Source organism: Lynx rufus, unplaced genomic scaffold (assembly GCF_022079265.1).
Source record: "Lynx rufus isolate CCGP_SWC_20201006 ecotype Redwood Valley unplaced genomic scaffold, mLynRuf1.p SCAF_1, whole genome shotgun sequence".
Taxonomy (NCBI): domain Eukaryota; kingdom Metazoa; phylum Chordata; class Mammalia; order Carnivora; family Felidae; genus Lynx; species Lynx rufus.
In genome coordinates this window covers 142,607,536-142,633,626 of record NW_025814823.1, presented here as the reverse complement: position 1 = coordinate 142,633,626, position 26,091 = coordinate 142,607,536, and the positions used below count along the sequence as shown (strand labels likewise).

At 46.8% G+C, this 26,091-nt stretch overlaps 1 protein-coding gene across 1 annotated transcript in view; it reads left to right on the top strand.

The window, feature by feature from the left end:
• Positions 1-26,091, top strand: part of LHFPL2 (LHFPL tetraspan subfamily member 2) — a 69,153-nt gene that overhangs the window by 793 nt on the left and 42,269 nt on the right. The window lies entirely within an intron of this gene.

Genomic DNA, 26,091 nt, shown 5'->3' with positions numbered 1-26,091 from the left:
GTGCTACAGTATATGTAGGGGCATTCTAGGGGCTCCCTGGAGGTGATGGTGGTCATGGCAGCAAGGTGGCCCTTGTCAACCCCTGATTTTATCAGCAGCATGACTCTGCTTTTATCTGTTTCATATACACAACTGGGGTTGTGTGTCAGATTCTGTTTGATAAATAGTGTTCCATGCTCAGAAAGAAAGTTTGCAAACCACAGGTTCAGAGGACTGACTTCTAGTAAAAACAAACACAGAGAGAAGCCTCTTTAGCCAAGCAAATAACGATTACATTTCTGGGATCCACATAGATCAATCCACAGACGTTTGGAAGCAGCAAAGGCAAAGAACTAAACAAATAGATATTTCTGGGTAACTACTATGTCATCAGGGAACCCTTCATCAGTATAAACAGAACATGTGGACTGTGACCTCTAAGTGGCAAGGTGAACAAGAGGCTAGTTCTGGTCCATAAGTGCAGGTGACTTGCACATTGTGTTGTTCTTAAGTAAGCACAGGCGAGTCCTGGAGTTGAGGTGAGCAAGAATCATGTGATAAAAGCAACCGTTTATTGAGAGCTTTCCATTTGCTGGACACCGTGCCTCAAGATGCGTCATCCGTGCTAGGAAATGTAGGTCCTGTTATCCCCATTTCACACATGGGTAAGCTGAGGCTCAGAGATGAATTTGCCCAAGGTGACACAGCTGATAAAGTGGTGGAACTGGGGATGGGTTCCTTAGGGTAGAGTTCATCTCCTTAAATATTCTACTATATTGTCTTTCTCTTTGTGTGTGTGTATGTGTATGCATGTAGGGATATTTTTCCCCCTCCTAATGGGTTTGGTGAATGGAGTGCCTCAGGATACCTAGTGTGAGAAAACGTCTTTCTTATCACAATTCCATCTGTGGGGCGTTCTATTCAAAGTTTACTCCATAGAGAGTGGAAATTTAGTTCTACATGCAAATAATCCTCTTTGATAGAAAAAAGAATGTAGAGAAAAGGAGCTAATAGTGTGTACTAATACTAAGCAGACGTGTGTAGCTCCATAAGTATGTTTGTGCCTGGATTTAATGGCTCACAGACAGTCATGCAAAGTTTTATTGGTGCAGTAGAAATCAGACCTGACAAAGCCCATTACTAAGGCAGAGGGGAATAACATTTCACCAGTTTTCAGTTTTTAAATACTGGGTGCTTTTCTCAGATTTCTTAGTTTCTCCAGTTCATCCTTTCAGCAAAAGCTGGGTAAGGAGGTGTCTCTTTTGGAGGGGGGACGGTCTGCTCTTGGCTTAATTCAAGGCCTTCCACACGTGCATGACCTTACTCCTTGTGGTGGCCAATAACCAGATTGTTGGAGCAAGTGTGTTCGATTCTGCTGAAACTTCTCTCTGGTCAGTTGACTCTGTTGGAGCAAAGTAGGTCCCCTAAAGAGTGAATTTAACGGGCATTTAGTTTTGTTTTTATAGGTGCATTTGGAAAAGCTGGAACTGTTTGAGAAACTATTTCACAGCACATCCAGGTGGCTCGAATGATCTGCCTCCATGCAGCACACCAATTTTAAGCAAGACGAAAACTTGTAGTGCATTTCTCTCCTGGAGCAAGCGAGGCCCTTAGGGAGAAACATGAACTTATGTGGGTGCTTAGGAAGTATTGAGCAATAACTCTTTAAAGCCACGAGGGCCCTGTTTGCCTAGCAGAAATTTATGAACAGTGCCCTGGTGGCTTACAAAAGTTCATTTTCTTTCCCAAGTGCCTGGCTCACTTCCTGAAAGTAATGTTTTCATTGAAGGGTTTGACCATACTAGATCCTTACAGAGACATTCCCGAGAAGCCCCACCCTAGATTCTGTAGCCCGTGACAATGACTTTGCTGAAGTAGGGCCTTAGAAGTATCCTCCTGATGGGGAATGTTGGTGAAAGGGGACCTGAAGGAAGAGTTGCTAACCTGCAGAGTTCTAGAACTGATCTCATGGAACAGATATCTGAGGTCTTGCAGCTCATGTCGGAGCGGGGTGTGCAGAGGCATTGGACCCGACTGGCTGTGAAAGTGTGTGATCTGCCTCGCAGTGACAGGCAGCTTGTCAGGGGTTTCCAAAACATCTGTTTCAAAGAGGGCGGCTGAGATTCCTACAGGGGAGTGTTTCCATTCATTGTCCATGAGAAACAAGAGTGAGTAGGCGTGAGTGAGACACAGATCAAGAGGAAATGAGTCTGCTCTCCACTTGGGATTACAATACAGATGAATTCCATATTTTGGTCAGGGAATGTTTTCTTTTAGAAAAAGGAAGGCAAGAGAGACAAGTTCAGATTCTGACCCAGTTACTGAAAAGCAGATGAAGAGGCCGTTAGTTGTACGCTTGCTGGAACAGTCACTTCAGTGGTTGTGTCTTTGTTTTCATGTTCTGGTGTGTGTGTGTGTGTGTGTGTGTGTGTGTGTGTGTGTGTACGTACATGCCAGAAAATGGTCTAGGACTTACTGGCACACTTTTCTGCTGTGGGCTTTCTCACCACTGTGGCCCGATCTCATGAGAACAAGCTGCTTTAAAACTGCTGTCGTCGGGGCGCCTGGGTGGCTCAGTCGGTTAAGCGTCCGACTTCAGCTCAGGTCACGATCTCGCAGTCCATGAGTTCGAGCCCCGCGTCGGGCTCTGGGCTGATGGCTCAGAGCCTGGAACCTGCTTCCGATTCTGTGTCTCCCTCTCTCTCTGCCCCTCCCCCGTTCATGCTGTATCTCTCTCTGTCTCAAAAATAAATAAAAACGTTAAAAAAAAATTAAAAAAAAAAAACTGCTGTTGTCATCGGAACTGTGGGTCCTCCCTGAATCTGTACACATCAGTGACTTGGGGATTCAGAGAAATAATACGTATTCATCCTAATGACAAAAATCACAACAGAGGTTTTCCTGGGTAATTTTTTTCTGAGAAATGGTAGTCCCCTAAGAAGGCACCTTTCGATTTTGATTTGGAGATTTTATATGCCCACCCTGACCCTTAATACATAAATCCTGGAGTGGAGAGGCTCATTTGCTGTTTGTACTCTGTGTTCAAAGTGTGCTACCTCTCATGATTCCAAACCAAAAATCAGTTGTTTTACCGCTGAGGTGTCATTCAACAGGTCATTGTTGGACACCTGTTGTGTGCACCAGATGCTGTGTGAGGTTGTGATGGTGAGTAGGGGAGACACACATGGTCCCTGCCCTCTGGAGTTTGCTGTCCACAGCAGGCTGGGCAGTGAGGCTCTCACAGGCTGGGGGCTTGAAGTAAGGGAATCGCACAATGTCTAGAAGAGAGCCACCCAAGGAGCTGCAGAGCCAAGGACAGGATACTCTCCATTGGGAAGTCAAGTGTCTCCCTCTCATTGCTACCCCAGCACTGGTGAGTGGTCAGTGATTTTCCTCAGCCGCGCTCAGGCCTCCCCAGCCTGGTCCTGGATCGGTCAGCCGTGTGGTCTTCTCAAGACCCAGGCCAGAGAGTGCTTGCAGCCCACCTGGCCCGCTGGAGTTGGGTCTGCCCTCTAGCGTTCCGGCCTGGAATTGCAAGACACAATCAAAGCCTGTGACAGACTGCCCCCTCCCGCAGTCACCTTTTCTGTCCTTGGTGCACATATAGCAGTGGCTTTTATGCCTTGCCCTGATGCTGCGGATATTTTATCCTTGTTGGCACCGTGCAGATCTCCCTGTCTCTTTCAGGCCTCCAGCTGTGTGTACCTGAGGATGGCTTTCTGGCTGAGGAAAGGCGCTTTTTCTCCCCTTGTGTCTGGAAGGCCAGGCCTGAGGATAGGATTGTGTTAGGGACAGGGCTGTGGCCATGACCGTCCTGCTGTGTGCTGCCCTGTCCGAAGGGCAGCGAAGGAAGGTGGGAAATCTGGAGAGCCTTAGCAGGAAGGATGGGAGACTGCCATCCCAGCGCCTGCTCCGGCAAGGTCTATGGACCCCTGCCGCCCTCCCTACAGGCAGAAACAGAGCTCTGGGGAAGTTCCCTTAGGTGCTTACTGAGTAGGCACTGAGCATGCAGCCCTGCTGGCTTGGGACGGGGAGTCGGGTGAGGATTTGGAGCTCAAGAAGTGTGTGGGGCTGTCCAGTAAGGGAGAAAAGGTGTTGTCTGAAACCCCCCCTGCTATAGAAAGTGTTGTGCCATTGAAGGGGTACAGATAAAGGCTGGATCCCATTCAGTGGAGGCGGGTGGTCTAAAGGGAAAGGCTTCCGTGGAAGAGATGCCATGGGAGCTAGACCTCGAAGGCCACACGGGAAGTCGGCCTGTGGGGTGTGAAGGGGTAAGGAGACAACAACATCGCGGTGGGCACCGGCAGGCCACCTGCTTGACTGGAGGTCTGAGAGCAGCGGGGAAGGCTGAGTTGTGTTCCGCACCTCCCAGGACACACACAGGGGCCGCAGCAAAGAGGAGCCCAGCAGGGTGATTCTTGAAAGTCCCAGGAAGCAATTCACAAGCTCCCTTTGCTGGTAGATTCCACAGAGGGACAAAGGCAAGTGGGTTTGGCAGCTCCGTAAAGATCATCCCGCTGGGCTCACAGCAGCGTTTGCCATTCAGAAACCTGAGCCTCTCAAGGGACCCTTCTGGAGAAAGCGTGCTCTGGGGTAATGTGAGGCTCAGTAGAGATTGTTAACTTTGCTTTTCCTGATGGCAAATCAGAGCCATCATACACAATGCTGGAGTATTTATTTCCCAAGGATGTAGAGGTAGTTGGACAAAAGCTTAATAACTACAATGGTTTAAAAAAAAAAATCCAAAGGTCACGGAGCTATTAAATTTCTGTAACTTAAGGATTCTGGAATTACAAATGGCTTCCCCCTTAAAGTGAACCTTTGTCGTAATTCAAATCAGAGCATACTAATGTTATTTCTGCTGTAGAAATGCATTTTAAAAATGGGGATGATTTTTTTTTCTTTTAGTTTAATTTACCCTTAGTGGTTAAGCCTTCTGTCATTTGTAGGCCAGGTAGGCACAAGTTCATGACAGTCCTCACCTAAGTAGGTACCTGGTACTTGGTGCTGCTTTAATTATTACCATGTTCCTGGGGTGCAAGTCTGAACTGAAAGTTCTCTTTTGTGTAGGTTTTGCAGCACAGTTTTCCTTTATGGGTTTATTCTTTATTCCCCCCACGCTGAGTGTTACTGGGTCCCCAGGATCTGTTTCAGTAACAGATTTATCAGGTGTCAGGCTGGCCTTAGTACGAGAGTTTATGAAAGGGACCCTCCCCCCTTTCCTGAGGCCTTTGTGACTGGGCCAGCCAGGAGTCCAATGGGTTGTGACAGTCTGCTTCTGTGTTCTCTGTGCAACAGTAAATGAGAAATGGTTTCTTTTTTTTTTTTTTTTTAACGTTTATTTATTTTTGAGACAGAGAGAGACAGAGCATGAACGGGGGAGGGTCAGAGAGAGAGGGAGACACAGAATCGGAAGCAGGTTCCAGGCTCTGAGCCGTCAGCCCAGAGCCTGACACGGGGCTCGAACTCACGGACCGTGAGATCGTGACCTGAGCTGAAGTCGGACGCTTAACCGACTGAGCCACACAGGCGCCCCGAGAAATGGTTTCTATAAGCAGCAATCACAGTTGCAATAAGAGCTTTGTAGCATCCTTCGGTGGACGCCCACATCTCCCGGCTGCGCTGCGGGTACTTGGGCAAGAAACTACAAAGGAAGCGCTCACAAGGCCTTTGGGCCTTCAGTCAGTGTGTTCATATTTTGTTGTCAGTAGATGCTTAGAAGCTGCCCTTCCCACTCTTTCCCATCCCCTCCAGTTCCCCAAATGTTTCCTCTCCCCCACCTTCACCACCAGCCAACTGAAAAGTCCCGTTAGACAATTTTCAAAGCAGCTAGGTTAGCATCTGTGTGCAGAGCGAGTGCCGGGGTGCTCTGTGTGCAGAGCAGGTCGGGGCTGAGGTGGGGGTGGTGGATAGAGGTGTCGTATACGTGTATGTGTATGTGTGGCTGCCACTCACTGGTGATATGTCAAGCGGTTAATGAAGGGACACACTCCCTCTCAGTGGGAGGTAAGGGGTTTTCTGTTCCTTTATTCTTCGTGCTAATGTTCCTGCCATTTTCCCTCTTGGAGACCTCAGGCTCTGCTCAGAATCCTTTCACGGCAGTGCTAGAGGTCAGCACTCCCTCCTCACAAAGACACATTCAGGTTTCCTTATTGCTAAGGGCAGTGGTGTGGGGGGGAGATGACAACTGTCCATGTGCCCCATAGCAAGGTGACAGCTGCCTGGCAGGACTGTGAGGTTTGTTCAGACAAACACATCGCTCCACATCCACCCCGGAGAGCCGCTTCAATGAGACCATTGTCTGCCCCATGGAGGAGGAACTGTCATCTAGGACTGCCATTAAAACAGTGAATTTTGTAGCTGTTTTGATGTGCCACTTAGGAGTCACAGCTGGTCGTGGTGTGGCAGCAGTAACAGGATGCTTGGATAAATGCCGGGAATGGTCCCAAACACCTCTACTTCCTCCCCATTACTTGGGGAGGCTAAAAATGACCATTGTGGTTCTCTCCCAGCCAGTGCCTTCTAGTGACCACCAGGCCCACTGCATTCTGCAGGCTGTGAATGGGAGGCCGTTGTGGTTCCTGAAAAGGACAGCCGAGACCAAGGTCTGTGGCCTCTTGAAATCAGTGATGGATACTTTAGAACTGAAAGGAGGAACTAGCATGAAACCATTGTTTTTGGAAACACATATCATGTTTTTTCCGCCAATTTTGCAGCGTTGGCAGATAAAATGCTGCAGCCCAGAGATCATCACCAGTCGCTTTTTAAGGAAACAAACAAGGCAGTGACCTAATTCAGTCCCTTTTCATTTATTATACATTCAAACATTACCAAAGAAAACTGGAAGGATTCCATTTCATAGTTTAGTTAACATGAAACATGTCTCTTCGCACACAAGGGAATGAGTATTAATGGGCATGGCATGTATTTTGTTACATTGCTTAGCACTTTGCTGTTGCAAACTAAATGCAAAAACATTTATTGTTATGCTGAGAAGGGAATTGTTGTATACGTGTATGTACATATGTGTACTTTAAGAAATACCTCCTGCTTGCCACACATTGTGCTAAGTCACCTTTAGAGGCCACTTAGACTTTTTCTGAGGAGTCATGGGGTCTGTATGAAATAGAGAGTGTTAGATGCTAAAATGTGTGGTCCTAACCCAGTGCATTTAGAGATCTGAGAAGGCAGAGATTTATATGGGTTGGAATGGAATTAAAAAATATATCTTAACTTCAAAGGGAGGCATATGGAAATGTTAATGACTTAAAAAAAAAAAAGTAAAAAGTTGGCTGGTTTGAGCGGATGTTGTGAGCAGGGATAAGGACCGTGCCCAGCATAGCTGTGCGGCTTCAGGTCTCTGTCCCAGCAGCCCACATCCTCAGAGGCTGATGGGGGCAGGCTGTCCAGGGACGACTCCAGTGCCTCTTTCCCACCCTAGGTGACAGCATGGAGGGTTTGAAAGCTCTCTGGTTCTCTGGGGGGTAGGATAGTCAAAGATGATGGGAAGGTCCATGGCTTAACAAATGTTTGTTGAGCACCAACTGTGTCTAACGATAGCAGTAACCACCCTTATTGAGTGCATAGATACGCTACACAGTATTTTGTTTGTTTCCCTCAGTAACTCAGTGGAATAGTGATGAAGTGCTTTCCCTGATTTCGCAGAGCAGGGAACAGGCTCAGAGGGTCTGCCTAGGGTCATCACACCGCTCCTGAGTGGCAGAGCCAGGAATTTGAACTAGGCTGCAGACCTATGGCTCATGCTGTCGAGGACTGTGTTTCCCGGCGTGTGCTTGGTGCTGGGCACTCGGCAATGGAGAGGCTATGTGGTGTGGGGTTGCAGACCTCAGGCGACCCTTGGATCTCAAACAGGACAGGACTATAGGAAGACGTGGCTCCCACGGCTGGGCTCCTTTGCCCACACAGGGATGTGATGGGGAAAGTGCCAGTACAGATGTGGCTGCTTACCTTCCGAATTAGAAGGGTTGAAGGGAAGGTTAACGCTACGGGCAACTGTTCTTACTGATTTGGGAAACGTTGTAGCCTCCACTGTGCCTCCACAGTCACACATTCAGGTAGGCAGCAGGAAGGAGTAATGTAGGCTGCTGTGCTCTGTAGCAATGTGGAGTAGTGGAGACTGAAGTAAACTAAGGAATTCATGCCTTTTTTTTTTTTTTTTTAATGTTTGTTTATTTTTGAAGTAGAGAGAGACAGAGTGTGAGCGGGGAGGGGCAGAGAGAGAGGGAGACACAGAATCCAAAGCAGGCTCCAGGCTCTGAGCTGTCAGCACAGAGCCCGACGCGGGGCTCAAACTCACAGACTGCGAGATCATGACCTGAGCCAAAGTCAGACACTTAACTGACTGAGCCATCCAGGTGCCCCAAAATTTATGCCCTTTCTAAAAAGACGGGCCACTTCTTTAGTCATCTCTGTCATGTGGAAATGTAAGCCCAGTATTGCCAGGTGTATGGGTTCTTTTCCTCCCCCCAAAAAAGCCAGAAATCTAGATTTTTACATTGTCTTTCAATCTTTGAATGCTACTAATTTTTTTTTTTTTTTTAAATTAACGGGTCAGCTATTGTATAGAAGCTGCCAGGTTTTCAAGCCTCTGAAAAAGTTGGAATAGAAATAGGAACATAGAGGGGCGCCTGGGTGGCGCAGTCGGTTAAGCGTCCGACTTCAGCCAGGTCATGATCTCGAGGTCCGTGAGTTCGAGCCCCGCGTCAGGCTCTGGGCTGATGGCTCAGAGCCTGGAGCCTGTTTCCGATTCTGTGTCTCCCTCTCTCTCTGCCCCTCCCCGTTCATGCTCTGTCTCTCTCTGTCCCAAAAATAAATAAAAACGTTGAAAAACAAAATTAAAAAAAAAAAAAAGAAATAGGAACATAGAGCTTGGACCCCCCCAAGACAAGAGACCAGGCAAGTACATCTCACTTTGTGAGCCCACGCCAGCGCTTCTCAAACTTCCGTGTGCATGCAGATCACCTGGGGTCCTGTTCAAATGTACAGCCTGGGTGAGGAATTCTGGGGTGGGTTTTGGGATTCTTCAGGAATAGGGACTCGGCAGAAAAGGATTCTAAGACAGTATCTAGGCTCAGTGGCAAAAAGCACTGTGATGAATTAGTGCCACCTACTGTGAGCAAAGAAAAGGCACATGGCCTGACACGTTGGCTGGGCCTGTAGCACACCCAGATATCAAGGTGGATCAGCTGTTGATGGTCACTTCCAGATCCCCTAAAAAGTCAGAATTTGAGAACACAGCTAGTCAGCAGCTTTTGACTTTGCATCCTTCCTTCTTGGGCACACTCCTCCATACAAGAAAAACTTGGATTTACCTCTCTATCATCTGGGAAATTGGGATTAGACTATTAAGGTTTCAACTTGGGTGGGTTGAAAGAAAAAGAGTTAACTGATGGGCTCTCTATTTTTCTGCTGTATTTAGAGGATAAAAAAAAATATGTCTTGCATATGTTGGTGTCCTGTTACTTCCACGTGGCCTTGGCGTCCCGTCAGCATGGGGTCCATGGTGGGAGGAAAGGGTGGGTGCTGAGGAAATTGCTTTGAGCAGAAATCATCTTGTTTCCATTCACTAAGAGCTGTTCTTGGAGCCCTCTCCATGTCCCCTGCCTGTGTTCAATGCCCTTGGAACCGTATGCCAGGAAACAATATGATCTTTCTAATTGGACAAGTGGGAGGAGAGGGACTGGGTGAGCCAGGATGGGCTGGCCGTTGACACCTAAAAATAGATCTTTTTCCTCATGAATAAACATTTTTTGGGGACAAAATGCCTTGCACATCTCTAACCATCCCAGACAGGTCATCGGAGGAGGCCCGCTGGGCAGGGTGCAGCCAGGTGTGTGGGATGTCTGCAGAGTGGGGTTGCCATGGTGACTGGGCCCCTTGGAAAAGCTTCAGTGACCTCCAGGGAGCATGGGCTGGTCTCAGATCTGAGGCCAAATTATATGTTCAAGTAGAGGATGGGTAGAGGGGCGTGAAGGTGGGAGGAGAAAGGCCTCAGAGCAGTGCTTGTTATGCTTTGCTGCGGCTGCGAATGTTAACTACAGATTCTGATTCAGGAAGTCTGAGATTCTGCATTTCTCGCAAGTTCCAGAGCCATGCCCATGCTGCTGTTCCACGCAACATACTTTGAGTGGTAAAGGGTTAGAGTCCACTGTGGTCTTCAGGCCTCAGAGGAAGGGTGAAGGCACACAGACAGAGGAATTACCCCACTCCACTTTTATCATCTTGTCTTTGGCCTAAGCTTTAAAAAAAAAAAAAAAAAGGCAAGTACTTTGATAGCTGCTTCTGGTCATACTGATAATGTTTCCCTTGCCTGGTGGTGCTGAGGACGTTTAACATAACAACGAGATTGCAAGTGTTGCGTATTATAATTGTCCTGGTAACAAATGCGTATGGTTGGGCAAACTGACCACTATAGGTGTAACGACTAATTCAGCAAAGCGCAAACCTGTGCTGGTTGATGTGTACGGAGACATTTTTAAAACAATGGAGCAAACTTTACCAAAATCGTAAGGGCAAAAGAACAGCCCAGACATCGAAAGCCGTAAGGTGAGGAGTGCCTGGGTGGCTCAGTCGGTTGAGCGTCCGACTTCGGCTCATGTCATGATCTCACAGCTCGTGAGTTCGAGCCCCGTGTCGGGCTCTGTGCTGTCAGCTCAGAGCCTGGAGCCTGCTTCAGATTCTGTGTCTCCCTCTCTCTCCGCCCCTCCCCTGCTCATGCTGTGTCTGTCTCTCTCTCTCTCAAAAATAAATACACATTAAACAAATATGTATATATATATATTTTAAAAAGCCATAAGTGAAAGTCATTTTGATAATTTTAAGCCTTCACGAGCATATGTGTAGTTTGCATGGTGGCAGAGGAATAAAACCATTCCTGGAGAAGTTAGGGTTCTTGTCCTGTCTGTAGGAGAACAAGAATACAAGAATGATAGGCCCTGGTTGATACTGGGGGGGAAACTTGGGCTGACTCTGTAAGCTGCCGGGGTTTCTTATAGAGGCAAGGAGGAAACCGTACTCTTCTGTCTCCTTGAGAGACTTCCCTGGAGGGTCGTCTTTTTGCTGTGGCATCTGGCTGACTGAACAATAGAAGTAACAAGAGTTGGCAGAGCCCTAGCCAGGTTCCACCTGAATATTGACAGCCCCCCACCCCACCCCCCACTGCCTATGGGAGTTCATCCCGCATGCTCTTTTGGGCCACCCCCACTCCCCATGTGATCACATCGGGTGCCTGGGCTATTTTCAGTCTGTGGCATTGGTCTGTTCTTGGCACGGGCCCCTGAGGAAATGTGGTGAAATCTGGCTGCAGAAGCCAGAAGCCATGACTGGGGGGATCTTCATAGAGGGAAGTCCGGTGAGCTCCCTTTGCATGGGTCTTTTGGTTGACTTGCACTTCTCTGAGGGAGAATGCCTGTCTCTTCCAAAGGCATGATCAGCCAGTGTGATTATTAAAACTCTGAGGCCAGTAAGCTCCAGCTTGTGATTTTGATTGTATTCTAGATTGTTAGCGGTTTGAGTCAGAATCCACAGCCCATTGTCATGTGGAAATGGTGTGGTCAGGTCTGTGGAAGGGCCCATAGCCGACCCGCCCTGGGGTAAGGAACTGTAGTCATGGAGTCCACGGCCAGAATCATGATGTGCTTGTGGTTAGTGTATATGGGAGTTCCACAGACGGCCCCAACCAGGCTTGGCAGGGGAGCAAGCACTAGACTTTCCTCACTTCCCATACATGGGGCTCCAGGGCTTGGAAGGCATTAGCGAGTGGGTGGGACTGGGAATTCGCAGGCTGATTGGGGACCCAGACAAGGGGGCTGGCTGGGAGGAGCCCCTGTGGATGGCTTTTCTCCCCCTGCTATACCAGCTCTTGGCTCTGGTGGGGAAGGGGTCCTACTAGATGTTTACCCTTCTCAATTGCCCTCTCCCCTTTGTGGGCACCTGGGGGCAATGAGACAAGCAGGAGCCGACTGAGATGGGGAGGGGTATCTCTGCAGCAGAGAGGGTTTTTTGAGTATTATCTTGATCTCTGTTTCCCCCACAGTGATTCATTCAGGGTCAGAGTTCATTGGAAGGCTGGGGGTGCCGGTGCCCTTGGAGGCTAAGTGTAGTGTTCCAAGTCAGGGCTGTCTCTGATTCCTTGGTAGAACCACTCCTTTATGTCTTACCTGTGGTGTGTGCAAAGGTTCAGAGGAAGCCTCATTTCCTTTTGTGGGATACAGAGAACTGAAATGTAATGGGGAGCAGTCCTGGGACACTGGAAAATGGGGTTTCTTCCCAGTTATTCCTAAGAAGTCGAGGGGTTTTCTTCCTGCATTCCAGCAAACTTGTTCAACTTGAAGCAAAAATGCTATTAAAGCTTTAAAGTTTTGCCGTGGACTTACAGTACCGGGCAAAAAATAATATTCCAAGATTCGAAAAGCTTAAGTTGAGGTGGCTTTGTGATTTTGGCAGTGTTTGTCCAAGTGAAATTGCTGGGCCTCGTCACGGCCCCCAACTCCCCCGTCACAGGTTGGCAGGAACGGGGAGTTTTGCCAGAGCCAAGCAGGGACAGCAAAGGCCTGATAGGGCTTCAGTGGTGCCCTGGGGACCAAAGCTTAGGCCACTGCTCCCCCAAGGATCTGCAGCCAGTTCAGTAACGCGGGAAGTAGGGAAGATTGACCCCACATCTGGCGCTCTGCCTTTACGTTCCTATTTTGCTTTGAAACCAAAGGATGGTCAGGAAAAAAGAAAACCCAGCAGTCACAACATGAGTGAGTCAGCACCAGGGATGGGTGAGGCTTGAGGACAGGGAATCACTGAGTCATGGACGTTAGAGTCCAGAAGGTCCTTTGGCCGTTTGCTTTCTAACAGCCTCATTTATGCAGGAGTCCGTAGAGCCCCGCCCCGGAAGGGCAAAGCAATCTGCCCAAGGACACACAGCTGGTTAGGGGCCATACTGGAAGGGGACCAGTGTTTTGCTGGACTCCCAGTTTAGTGCTCCCTTCAGTACTCCCCTCTCTGCACCTGTGTGACTCCCACTGACTTCCTGTTCCTCTCTGTGGCTCCCAGCACACTGCCCTGTCCAGGCCCGCCAAGCTGCCCTTGCCTGTTCTTTTAGCCTTTGGCCCCAAGGGGCTTCTTCTGCTTTTCGTCTAAGAGGGATTCCAGGTCTCACAGAGCTCCCTTTTGGAAACCTGGCGGCCCGTGCCATTTCCCATCCCTTCTTCCACTCCCTCCTCCCCCTCCACCAGCGTCTAGCACCACAGGGGGGTCTGGCCACAGCTGCACCCCTTCTTCTTCCTAGGGTGCCATCTGGGCACTGCTCTTTTGACTTGTCAGTCGCCCCATCCAGACTGCCGGCTGGAGTGGGGGTGTCCACACCCCACAGGGCCGGGGGCAGCTCAGGGGCCCCCAGTCTTTGTTCGGCAGCCTCTTTGGTGTGGTGTTTCCCCACTTTCTTAGAGCCATGGCATATAATCTGAGGTAGTGCCTGCAGGTTTGGAGGGGAGTAGTGGACCTCAGGTTTATAAATTTAATAAAGCAGCTTCAGTTCTAGGAATGAAAAGAAACAATTTTAGGTGTTGATAAATGCTTGGCAGAAATCTCTTCCTCTTTTCAGAGCTGATCCTGCAGATTAAGGTTTTGGCACAGGGCTTATTACTTAACAACCCATACAAGCAGGGAGAAATGTAAATGACACTTTCTTTTCTTTTCTTCTGCTGAAAAGGGGGCTCTGACCTTGGAATAGGAGCCTTCAGTTCCAGCACTGACATCCTCCTAGCCAGAGAGAGCTTTCCCCCCACCATTTCCTTTGTTCAGGGAGATTGAAAAGTTACACGCTTTAACTTACCTTCCTCCCCACCCACCCCTGGGGCCCCACACCTCCCACCCCTGCTCTCACAGTGTTAGCAGTACATTTACAAACTACTTATTTTTCTTCTGATTTATTCTCACGTATATATGTCACAAGTCTTCTAAGGAATGTCACCAGGCAACAGTTTGTTCATATGGTTTAAATTACTGCCATCCCTGATGGAACAAAGCTTCATCTGTTTAAAAAATAAATATGTCAAGGCTTAATGTCCAGTGCTCCCTGGTACATCTTCCATACGGAGGCGTTACTTTTTGGTGGGGAGATCGATACCCGGAATGTGAAAGGTGCCTTCTAAAATGTTGGTTTTTGAAAGGTGACTGCACTGAGCTAAACCTAGGTTAATTGTTTGCTGTGGTTGACCGTGCCAATGGTCACAATCCCGAACGTGCCAAGGCAGCAGAGGATTTCAGTCTACTGGACCTCGTTGGTAAGGCTATAAGAAGACCCAGTAGAGGAGAGGTCAGGAGAAGACCTCTGAAGTCACTTGGTACACTGCCCGGTCCACACCAGAACTGGGCTCTTTCAGCACCATTGGCTTGGCCAACATGTCTACTTGTCAGCACGCGGCAGGTAGGAGTGTGGCCAGGCTGGCACCGGAGCCCCTGCTCCTGATTCCAATCCATACCCTTCCCTCACCTTTGCCTCTTTGGTTCCTTGGGAGACCAGCGATGTGCCTTCATGATAGTAAACTGACACTAGAATCATTTGGGTGGAAACATTGGGGTTTTAATTAATAAGATGAAAGAGAAGTATCTGAGATGTTTGTGGTATCGCTTCAGAACAATCCCGTTTAAGTGAAGGTGATGGCTTTATCACTGTGATTAGCCTTTTTTTTTTTTAAGTATTCCTAGTTAAGAACTGTGTTTATCAGTTAACTGAGACCCACTTACAGTGCTTGAAACAAACTAAGAATTGTGTTGTTTTCAGGTAATAAAGAATCCTGAGAAAGACTGACTAGGATGATAGCTTCATGACATTGTCTTCTTGTCGCACGGCAAGACATTTCGTTCTTGATGGCCCCATTGGAGCCTTTAAGGTCACTTTCCCCAAAGGGGAAAGGCCGGTATCAAAGCTGAGTCAGGTCCTTTGTTTTTATCAGGTTTTTTTTGTTTGTTTGTTTTGTTTTCTCCCCCGCCCCCCCCCCCCCCCCCCCCGCCCAGCTTCATCGAGGTATAATTGACAAATAAAATTGTAACAAACTTAAGGTTATGATGTGATGATTTGAAAGGATTCCCACCACTGGGTTAGTTAACACATCCCCCACTTAACATAGTTACTTTTGTGTGTGTGTGTGTGTGTGTGTGTGTGTGTGTGTGTGTGACAGAGCCACGTCCTTTAGCTTTCCCAGAAACCTCTCCCCATCTCGTCTATTTAAATCTCATTGGTCACCCTATCTGCAAAGGGTGGATAGAATTTCTTTCAGGGCCAGGAGTAAGGTGAGGCAAGTATGGCACTTACCTTTGTGCACAATTTAAGGGAACACCAAAAACCCAGTAATTAAGATAAATGGTGTTTTAATACAATGCTGCAGTGCTATATTTGAGCCTGAGGTAAAAGGAATAATTGGTAATGCTGACCTGGTATTTTTTTTAAATTTTATTTTGGTTCATTGTGGAGTTTTAAATTATGTTGATTTTTTTTACATGATTGTATATTAAGATGTTATTTGTCATAATTCATCGGGTTTTGACATCCCTTAAATTCTGTGCTCAAGGTGAGTATCTTACTTTCCTTACCTCAGTTCTGGCCGTAAGTTTTCCTAGTGAAGGAGAGGAGGATGGATGTTGGGTAGGAACCTGGAAGCTTCTGTTGGGGAAAACTTACCTGTTACTTATTCAAGTTCTTAACCCATTGATGGTTGTGAAATGAGTCAACTTGGGGTTGAGGGGATACCCCTGGAAGGCGGGGCTGTGGGGGCATTATTCCCATCACACAGGAACTGCTCAGAAATAACCCTGGTCCTTTGGGTGTCACCTAGAAGTAACATCTTTGTTTCTGCCTCCGGAATTCTCAGAAGGGTTAGGTGCTGTTGGTGACCAAGGATGAGTCCGTGTGAGTGTTGTGGTCAGTCTGGCGTTTGTGTTGTAAAAGTGATTAATGATGTCTGGCCCAATAGATTCAGAGTCAACAACCCTGGAGCTGGAACTTCTTAGCAGAACCACTGACTCAACATCTTACCAGTTTCTCTAGAACACTGGGCACATGATTTCACTAAATGATGGGTCCTTATCAGGAGAGAAATTCATGAAGATATCATATCAGGATGAAACTCTCCAACTCTCTGTTCCATGTGTAGACGTACTTCTCAGAATGACCATTTATCGTTCAGGTTGGTTTCATGTGGACCTTAGTGGTTAAGGCCTTCTCCACAAAGGAGTATTGGAGAAACAGTAGACTAAAGCCACCTGTATACGTAAAACCAAAACAGTTAATTTGCTTTTTTTAAATCCTAATGATGTAATTTGATCATAGAGTTTAAAATCTGGGGGTAACTTTTAACAATCACATGGCATTTCAGAGAAGCCCATTTAAAATTTCATGACAAAAGTATCCGTAATTTTAGAAAAGTTCCTGTTGATGGTGTTTAGCTATGAATTGGAGTGCTCTTGAGCAATTACTAAAGGTGCTTATTGGATCTTAGGGTTTGACTTAGTATATCATCAGAAGGAAAAACATGATAATCTCTCTTTTTGGTAATACTTCTGGTGTAGACAAAATGGCGTCCAAACAGTCCGCTGTACTGGGGTTTAGTTTATTTTGCTCCCTTTCGTCTTCTGGTTTCCAGAAATCATATCTCACGTAGATTTTATAAATTATCTTTGCAAATCATTAAATGAGTCAAACCTAAAACAGAAAGACAAGTGCTTTTGGAAGAGCTGTTGCATTTATGGGGTGGATTTTTACAAGGGTGTTACAAAATCATTTTGTGGCTATGATTCATACCCTGGTGCTTTTATAAATTCTTGCATTGCACAAATTCATGATTCAGTCTGTCAGATGGTTTCCCTTCTTGCAAATATATAGTATTTCAAACATTCAGTGACCTGTTTCACAAATCCTTTCACCTGTCTTCTTGTGTAATGCTTTCTATGTTTAAACCTGTGAGCATTTTATCACCCAGCTCGGTGCCGGCCTTGATGCATGGCTGGGCTCCATCCTGGATGAATCCCGGTTGCCGGCAGACCACAAAATGCTTTCCAGAGGCAGTGTGAAAGCTTCATGCTTCAGGGGAAAGTGCTATAGTTTATCAGTTCTTTTCAATCTTTAACAGGAAGGCTGAGGCAGTAAAATGACATCACCAGGAAAAGTACTTTGGTTCTTATAGGATTCCAGGTGTTGGTATGGGTAAATTTTTTTTTTTGGTATGGGTGAACATGTAACTTTAAGGTATGAAGGTGCTCGCCTTTGACAGGGCTCTGCTAATTAACATGTGGTTGTTTGTGTCCTGTTGAAGAACAAGTTTCTAAAATAGTATTTCAGATTATTTTAAGGTTACACTGGTTAAAATAGAAGTACTTTGTTTTTGCGATTTATTAGTATCTTTTTAAAAAATGTGTATTTACTTTTGAGAGAGAGAGAGTGAGAGCATAAGTGGGGTAGGGACACACACACACACACGCGCACACACACACACACACACACACACACACACACGCACACACACAGAATCCGAAGCAGGCTCCAGGCTCTGAGCTGTCAGCACAGAGCCCGACATGGGGCTCAAACTCATGAACCGCGAGATCATGACCTGAGCCTAAGTTGGACGCTCAACTGACTAAGCCACCCAGGCACCCCTATTAGCATCTTTTGAATGTGGATGCTGTATCTTGGATGTTGGAGGGAATGCTCTGTATTTATTGATTTGCTTAAAAGGGCCTTAGCTCAGTGTCCTCATCTGTGAAGCAAGAGAACAGCACCTGTCTGGAAACTGTGAGGGAGTTCAGCAACAGTGCACGCGTGGTACGCAGCACAGCGCCATTGGGCAGCATGGGCCTTGGTAAGGCCTGTAAAAGGCACCATCACTGTTAGCTGTTGCTGCATAAGCATATTCTGCAGCACATGCACAAACGTGGCTGTGAGTCAACAAGCAGAGCTCAGGACCGTCTGAGAGCATAAAGTAGGAAGTGTGCAAACAGAGTTGTTAGGGCAGTCTGTCTGATAGGTGTATTTTTAACTCCAAAGCCCCCAGTAGACACAGTTCCGTGGGCGACTTCCCATGTGAAGTGCCTTGGTTCAGACATTTCAGGATTTTCTGTTTTGGGGAGCACAGCTGTCCTAAAGAGAGATCCAGTTTTAGGCAGAAGGTTGTGGTTTAGAGATCAGTTGTAACGAATGAAAAGTCCCGAAGTGGCTGTCAGTTTCAGAAAATGAAGAAACAGTTATCAGAACTGAGAAACAAGAGAAAGGAAACATTGAGGTTAGTGGATATTGGATGTTACTCTTCATCATCCCAGCTCACGTCCATTGCTTACTGTTTCCAGGACTCAGCTGGATGTGTTGCCGACTTCATGTTCTTATCCCGGGAACTCCGTAAACATCGTGTATGTGAATAAATAAAGCTAGGGTGGGAGGGAATAGAGGACAGATAGCTGATTTTTCCCATTGAATGACATTTCTCCATTCTTCTTTTGATGGGAAAGACTGTTGTAATAAGGACATTTGAAAAGTCACGATATTTTCCCCTCCTTTCTGTGTGAATGAAGTAAAATCTAAAACCCTCCGTTCCTTAGCTCCACTAGAAGTACAGTGGCTACCTAGATCGGCTTTTAGGCAGAGACTTGGTGTATAAAATTTGGAAACACAAGACGGTCAGGTGGAAATAACGAAGCAGGATGCTGATCCAAATTCCTGATCCTTTTGAATTGAAAAGTATCCCAAGCAGTGGAGGCGGACTGGGCCTTCTGGGAGGCAGTCCACGTTGCCATTTGTTAGCCTTCTTCCCTTCTAAGCTCTTGATGACTTCTCATCTGGGCTTTTGAGAAAAGAATGTCATCAGCATTCAGAGCTTCCCTGAAGCTTGATCTTCTGAGTCTTGCTTCCTGATTTCCAGACAAAACTGAGTTTAAAACATAGTAACTGGGTCCGTTTGTTTTTCGGTCTCCAAGGCGTCTGGCCCCATGTTAGTCCTCCCAGCCAAGGCAGGAGAGGAACATTTGGTTACTCAGATGGAACGCTGACAGCAACCAACTATGGAAACGGTGACTTGACAGAATGTTGGCTGGGGAAATCCAGTTCTTCAAGCAGGGCTAACCGATTCCCAAATTAATTCTGACACAGCGAGTTTACCATTCAACTTTTGGGAGTTTGTCACAATGGTTTAGGATATTTTAAGTTAACCATATATCTGTTGCCTGTTATTCTAGTGTCTGACTTCTCCTAGGTGCAGGGGACTTTATTTATGTCAAACTTTTCGCTTTTTAAGCTCTGCTGTAGAAGTTTTAATCTTACACAAATTACCCTGGAATGTAAATGTCACGTAATGTCTTTGATTTGATGTCGGGGTCAAATAGAGGGCGCTGCATGGCCTTCCTTCAGGAAAGAACGGAGGGTTGTCTTGTTTTCCTCATCTGGTTATTAGAGCGCATTCAAGTGACAACAACATAATAGGAGATCAGGGTGAAAAATCACTCGCCTCCACTGCGGTTTTGAGTGGACAAGACTTAGGCGTGGATGATAGATGTGTGGGCACTTTGTTGAATGTTAACCTGTGCATCCTTACATGCTGGGCACAAACCTCCTGCTATTCTGGGTTATTTCGTTTACTTTAATGAAAAAAGAAAAATATGGTGCACTTGAGTGACATAATAGACAACTGCATGTTATTGAGATACATGTAAAGCAAGGTCAGAAAAAAGACACCGAAGAGGGTATTTTGCCACATACTTCTAGGCTTTGGCTCACAAAGGCTTGGTTGTGTTTTTGAATGGCTAATTAGGAGAGATCTCCAGTTTAGTGTTGCATTGTCTGTGAGTCAGATGACTGTTTGAAACAGCTTCTTTCAGACTCCAGCTACTGGATAAAGTCTCTCTCCAAGTCCAAGAAGGCTTGGATGCTGGTTCACTCTGTGCTTGTGTTCTGATCTCCCATGCAAAGCCAGGCTGTGAGGGAATCCCAAGCCCCACTGGCTGAACAGGAGAGGTGCTCTTGTGTTGTGTGTGTGTGTGTGTGTGTGTGTGTGTATGTGGAGGTGGTGGGGGTGGGCTGGGGTGCCAGCGGCCGAGGGAGGCTTCTCTCAGTCTCCAAATTCAGCATGTTTACTCTAATTTGTGGCCGAAGTAGTTTTTAAGAAGTGTGAATTTTACCTTTTCCACTTTGTGTCTGGTTATTTCTCTCTGGTATATAGCAATTTTTCTATTTCATTTCTTTTCTCTCTTCTCCTCCCTTTCATCCCCAAAGGGATTAAAGCAGCTTGATTTCCATCAAGGTTAATATTAATAAGTGGTTGTGTTTCGGGGCGCCTGGGTGGCGCAGTCGGTTAAGCGTCCGACTTCAGCCAGGTCACGATCTCGCGGTCCGTGAGTTCGAGCCCCGCGTCGGGCTCTGGGCTGATGGCTCGGAGCCTGGAGCCTGTTTCCGATTCTGTGTCTCCCTCTCTCTCTGACCCTCCCCCGTTCATGCTCTGTCTCTCTCTGTCCCAAAAATAAATAAACGTAAAAAAAAAAAAAAATAAGTGGTTGTGTTTCTAGCATATTGGCCATACGTGCCCTTGTACAGACTGTTTAGACATGAGCTCTCTGGGGGGTTTGTTCTTACCTTGTGGCCAAATGAGCAGTATGCTCCTCCATCCTGTCTTCCCGAGTCACAGGTCTACAACTCTTCTTTAACCACTGTCTTCGCTTTCGTTTACTGAATGTGTAGGATGTGCCGGGCTCGGTGCAAAGCATTTTACATGTACATCCTCATTTAATCTTCATCTCAACCCTATGAAGCAGGCAGTATTATCCCCCATTTTATAGCTGGAGAAATTGAGGCACAGGGAGGCTATTACTTGCCCAACTTTATTCTGCTAGTATGTCCCACAGCCAGGGCTTGAAGCTCACCTTAATCTAGGTCCTGTGTCCTTAACCACAGTGGGTACCTTTTTGAGCAAAACTGTCCCTGAAGGGCATTTGGAAGTATCAAGACATTTTTCTTTTCTTTTCTTTTTTAATTTTTTAAATGGAGAGGGAAAGAGTACGAGTGGGGGAGGAGCAGAGAGAGAAGGAGACACAGAAATCCACAGCAGGCTCCAGGCTCTGAGCCGTCAGCACAGAGCTTGATGCGGGGCTTGAACTCATGAACCGTAAGATCACGACCTGGGCTGAAGTCAGATGTCCAACTTACTGGGCCACCCAGGCGCCCCTCGAAAGACATTTTTCATTGTCACAACTGGGGGACTGCTGCTGGCATATAGTGGGAAGAGGCTGGAGATGCCGCTAACACCCTCTGACTTGCAGGACAGCCTCTCAGAACAGAGAATTCTCCAACCCCAATGTTAAAGGTACGAAGCTTAAGAAACCCTATTATTAGTTACAGCAGAGCATTTATGTTTAACAGGTAAGGGGCCCCTTCCAAGTGATGTTCTGAAACATCCCTTACTTCAAGAAATATCCCTTGTTTGCATAGGTACTCAATAGGGAGAAAAATATGTAACTGTTTAGAAGAAAAAAATATTTCATAAAATTCCCAAGTTGTGAAGTGCAAAGGATTTCTAACAATTCCTAATCCTCTGCTGTGATATGGTTATTGGAACAGGGCAAGTCCCGTGGATGATTATGCTAGACATTTTTCCTTGGGTCCCACTTAACAGTCTCAGTGCACATAGGTTCTCTGCGAGATAACAGCAGGGAATTTTTAAATTGTGAAATTTAGTGTGTTGGCCTTTTTGGTCCCGTGAGTGGGTGCGGCTCTTCTGACTTCACAGGCCATGCACCCCCAAACCCTATGGACCAGCCTGGAGAAGAGGACCACAGGCTGAGGGAACATGGTCTGGATGCAGGGTGAGCCAGGCTGGAGTTTCTGTGTGAACGAGGCTGCATATACGTTCTGCAATGGCCTTAATCACAACCGTCTGTTTTTGTGTTCCAGTCATGTGCTCAGCCCCTCTGCTCATCAGGCAAAACCGAGCGCTCCCAGTTGGAGAAGTTTAAGGTCTTCCTGTTTGTCTGAACTCCTGGCAGCGAAAACGTAGACATCTGTGCATTGTCCAGCTCATTTCCTTCCCTCCAGCCCTGCTCCCCACGCCCCCCAGCAGCATCTACAGCACTGTATTGTTCACATTCTTCCTCATCTTGACCTTGTGCTAACTGCCTGTTTATTGTAATGACTTCTCCGATAAATTACTCCTTGGGACCCTTTTTTTTTTTTTTTTTTCATTTAATTAAATGCTTGGGGCTGGCAAATTGAGGATGTAGCTAAAATGCAATGCGTGACATTCTGAAGTGTATCTCAGACCACAGTGGGACCCACTTTAGTTCCTGCTCAGGAATCTCTTTACTGCTTTTTAGGATCAAATGTTTGTTTTGTAGGACATGAGTGGCCACTCCCTCCCATCTCTCTCCATCATACTTTCCAGGACACATGGTCTCCTCATTCTTCTCCCTTGGACTGCTGCTTGTTTCTCTGACAGTTTTCTCGGATCCTCAGGGCACATCCCTGGCCCTCCTGTCCTCTTATTCCATACCCTCACCTTTGGAGAGTCATTCAAACCCCTGCTGCTCCTTACTCTGGGAGCTCCTACATCCCAGTGCCTGGAGCACATCCACAGAGATCTCAAGTTCCTCCTGACCCAAACTAGACACATGATTTCCCTCCACTTGTTCTTCCTTCCATTTCCTCCAGGGGATGGAAGCATTCAGGTGGTTAGACAGAAACTGGAGAGTCATCCTGGATTCCTCAACAGCCTCCGTGTTCAGTTAGGGTCAGAGTCTTACTGTCCCTCTCAAACCTGCCCCTCCCCCGGCAGTAACTCAGACTCTTACCTTTTCTCACCTGGATCACCGCAAGAGCATCCTAAAGGCCTTGTTCCCCCTCCCTGCCATGTCACTGAAGCCCAGGCTCTGCCTGGCTTCTTGGCCGCAGTCTCCCAGATATAGGGTTCAGCTGCCCCCTTTGAACGGTCCTGGGGATCGCCAGCTCTCCACAGATCCTGCGTGTACCTCTGCTTGCATGTGTGCAAAGTGTATACACAGACATACTCAGGGCACTTGTACTCCTTCCTGTTACATGGCTAACCCTTGCAGGTATCCTAGAGGTGATCTTCCAAAATGCAAACCTGATTTTGTCACTTTTAGACTGAAATCATTCTGCAGACCATTCTTGAAAATGTGTTGGGCAAAGTTCAAAATCCCAAAGATGTCCCGCCCCTCCCTTGATGGCTCCTGCTGTCTTTCCCTGTCACATTCCTGCCTGCACCACCTTTGCTTCATGGGACAGTGCCCATGTGAGCAAGGCGTGTGCTGAGCACTTGTTCCCCGTGGCCTTACCTGCCTCCAGGTGAACAGGGCGCCCCATCTTTACTGACAATCAGTGTGCCCACCTGTTGACTCACCTGTCGCCCCACGAACCTGTGTGTGCTTTGAGGACGAGGACTCATCATTTTGGTGTCCCAGCCCTGCCTCAGATCCAGGCATGGGGAACAGATGTAAGTTAATGCTGATGGTATGTGAATATGATCTTTCACCCAGAAATGAGATCAGTTTACCCCTCGGTGCCTGGATTTGGTACATGGCTTCTGAGGAATGGCCACTACCATGCAGACTGCTGCCGCTTTTCTTTCTTTCTGATGAGGAAATTGGGATACCCTTGTCCCTAATTAAGTTGTCTTTCTTACATAAGATGGAAAGCTTGTACTTTTCTCAGTCATATCCACTGAAGCCCCCTTCCTTCCTCTCCTGAAAATGTCCCACGTGGTCAGGAGCTACTGGAGAATTGAGCAGGAAGGGACAGCTTGCAAAAAGGGTTGCAGATTTGTTTTTGGAATCACACTGATATTTACAAACTCTTCCAGTAATGTGGTCTTTTATTTTTTTCCTGAACCAAATATAAACATGCACTTACTCTGTCATATGCACGCTGCTTCTTCGAATGATCGAGTCCCGCTTGCACCAGTGTTTCAGGACCAGAGGGTACCATCCTCTGGAGCAGAAGTGGATGAAGGCAATGCAGACCTGCTGGGTATACCCCCCTCTAGCTCCAAAACCAGAATGAGCTTGATGCCAAACAGAACATGTTTGTCTCTTAAAGTTGCCTAAACCTGATGTGTTCTAGGAGTTTCTTTCTTGATAGAATTTGGATGAGAAACCCAGACTCGCTTAAAGTTCATCATAATGGGGCGCCTGGATGGTTCAGTCAGTTCAGCGTCCATTTTCAGCTCAGGTCATGATCTCATGGTTCATGGGTTCTAGCCCCTGTCAGGCTCTGTGCTGATAGCTCAGAGCCTGGAACCTGCTTCAGATTCTGTGTCTCCCTCTCTCTCTGCCCCTCCCCAACTTGTGCTCTGTCTCAAAAATAAATTAAAAAAAAAAAAGTTCATCCTAGTTCCTTGAAATAATTATAAAAAGTTCAGAAATAATTCTGTCAGTGACCAAATGCATTTGAATGGGGAAGAGGGTCTGTTAGAACACGGGTCAATTTTAATTAGTTTGTTTAGAATTCATCATATTATATAGGATTAAATCTTATTCCCCCTCTCAGCCACCATTTCTACTTAGATACACCAAAAACCCCAGAGGGTGATCAGCTACTTCTGTTTTTCTCACAACGTAAGGGGTGTCGGCAGGATCCACCCATTCAGCCTTCCTTTAAGAAGTGTTTTTATGCACGCATCTTGGGTTATCCAACAGAAGCAGAAAAACCCCCTGACCTCCTTTTCCACCAGCTGCAGCTCTCCCTTCGATTTACTTCCCGGTCACTATCTTCCTGTAAGACCTTATCGTAGTCAAGATTCTCCCCCCTCCAGTAGTGCCCCCTCCCTGACCCACCTTCTGAGTTCTCAGCTCCTGCTCCTCAGTGGCCTGAGTCTCTATTGTCTGTTTCTTGATTCCGCTTGAGGGCAGTGAGCGTCTTTGTGTCTCCTCTCCTCCCTCCGTGACCCAGTGGATTGCTCTACGTGCCTTGGACGGTCAGGTCTTGAACAAGGTTGTTTCTAGAGGAAACTGTCTTACTGTACCTCTTGAGTGCTTGGTTGCTAATCCCAGTGATAGATAAAGGTAAATAATGCATCTGACTATGACTTCGTCAGTTTGGGGAGCTGGCAGCCTAAGACTCCTTACGTGCTTTGGTTTTAGCACAGATTTAATGAGCATTATTTTCAAAGAACGGTGGGGTTTAACGAGATGAGAGCAGAAGAAAAAAGAAGAAATCAGATATTCTGGGGCCCAGGAAAAAGAAGAGTTGTTTCTGCAGGATAGGGCAGTTTTACGATTACCTCAGGAATTCATTCCTTGTGTCCTTACAGCATCTGGGCCCTGGCTTTCTCAGTCGGGGTGGGAGGTGTTTCTGTGCATGTGCTCAACTCATTTATCAGCATATTAGCACCTGCACGTAGCTGGCCTTACATATGGGCATTTTTATTCCTTCTTCATCACAGATGCCTGATAGGGTTCAGCCCTTGCTTTTATGAATTGCCACCTCCGCTAAAGGGCATTTGGAACAAAGTTCAGGAAGTTAAGAGGGGTGAATGTGGACGCGTTCGTGAGTGTTGTTCTTGTTGTTGACATAGCTTTATTTTCACTGCCCACGCCTGGAGCCTGCCTGCCAGTTTAGGATGTGTGTGTTTGACCACCAGATGATGTGTCTTACCAGCACCTCTCCCCCCTGGCCTCCCCCTGGCCTTTGCTGTCTGTGGTTTCTAATCAGATCGATTTTACTGAACCTTGATAAGATATTGCCTTTGACATCATTGGGACCAAAATTCAAAAAAACAATTTTTTTTCATCCATCCATGATCTCACTGATAATGCCAAAGAAAATTGGAAATCACTTTAGATTAATGTGGGTTCAGCAGCTTCATCGCCAGCCTGTCGGGTTGGAGTGCTGAATTTTTAAACATCATTTGAATCACTTGGTTGATCATAACAAAACAAGACATTTTATTAGATCATTAATAAGAGTACTTATCAGAAATAAGTGCCCCTGGATGGATGCAAATCAGCCTTCTGGGGCCGTTTATAACTGAGCAGAGAATTGCACTGGCTGACTTTAATAATTCACCAAAGAACAGAGAATAAACAGTAGCAAACATTAATTTTATAGGACAGTTTCAT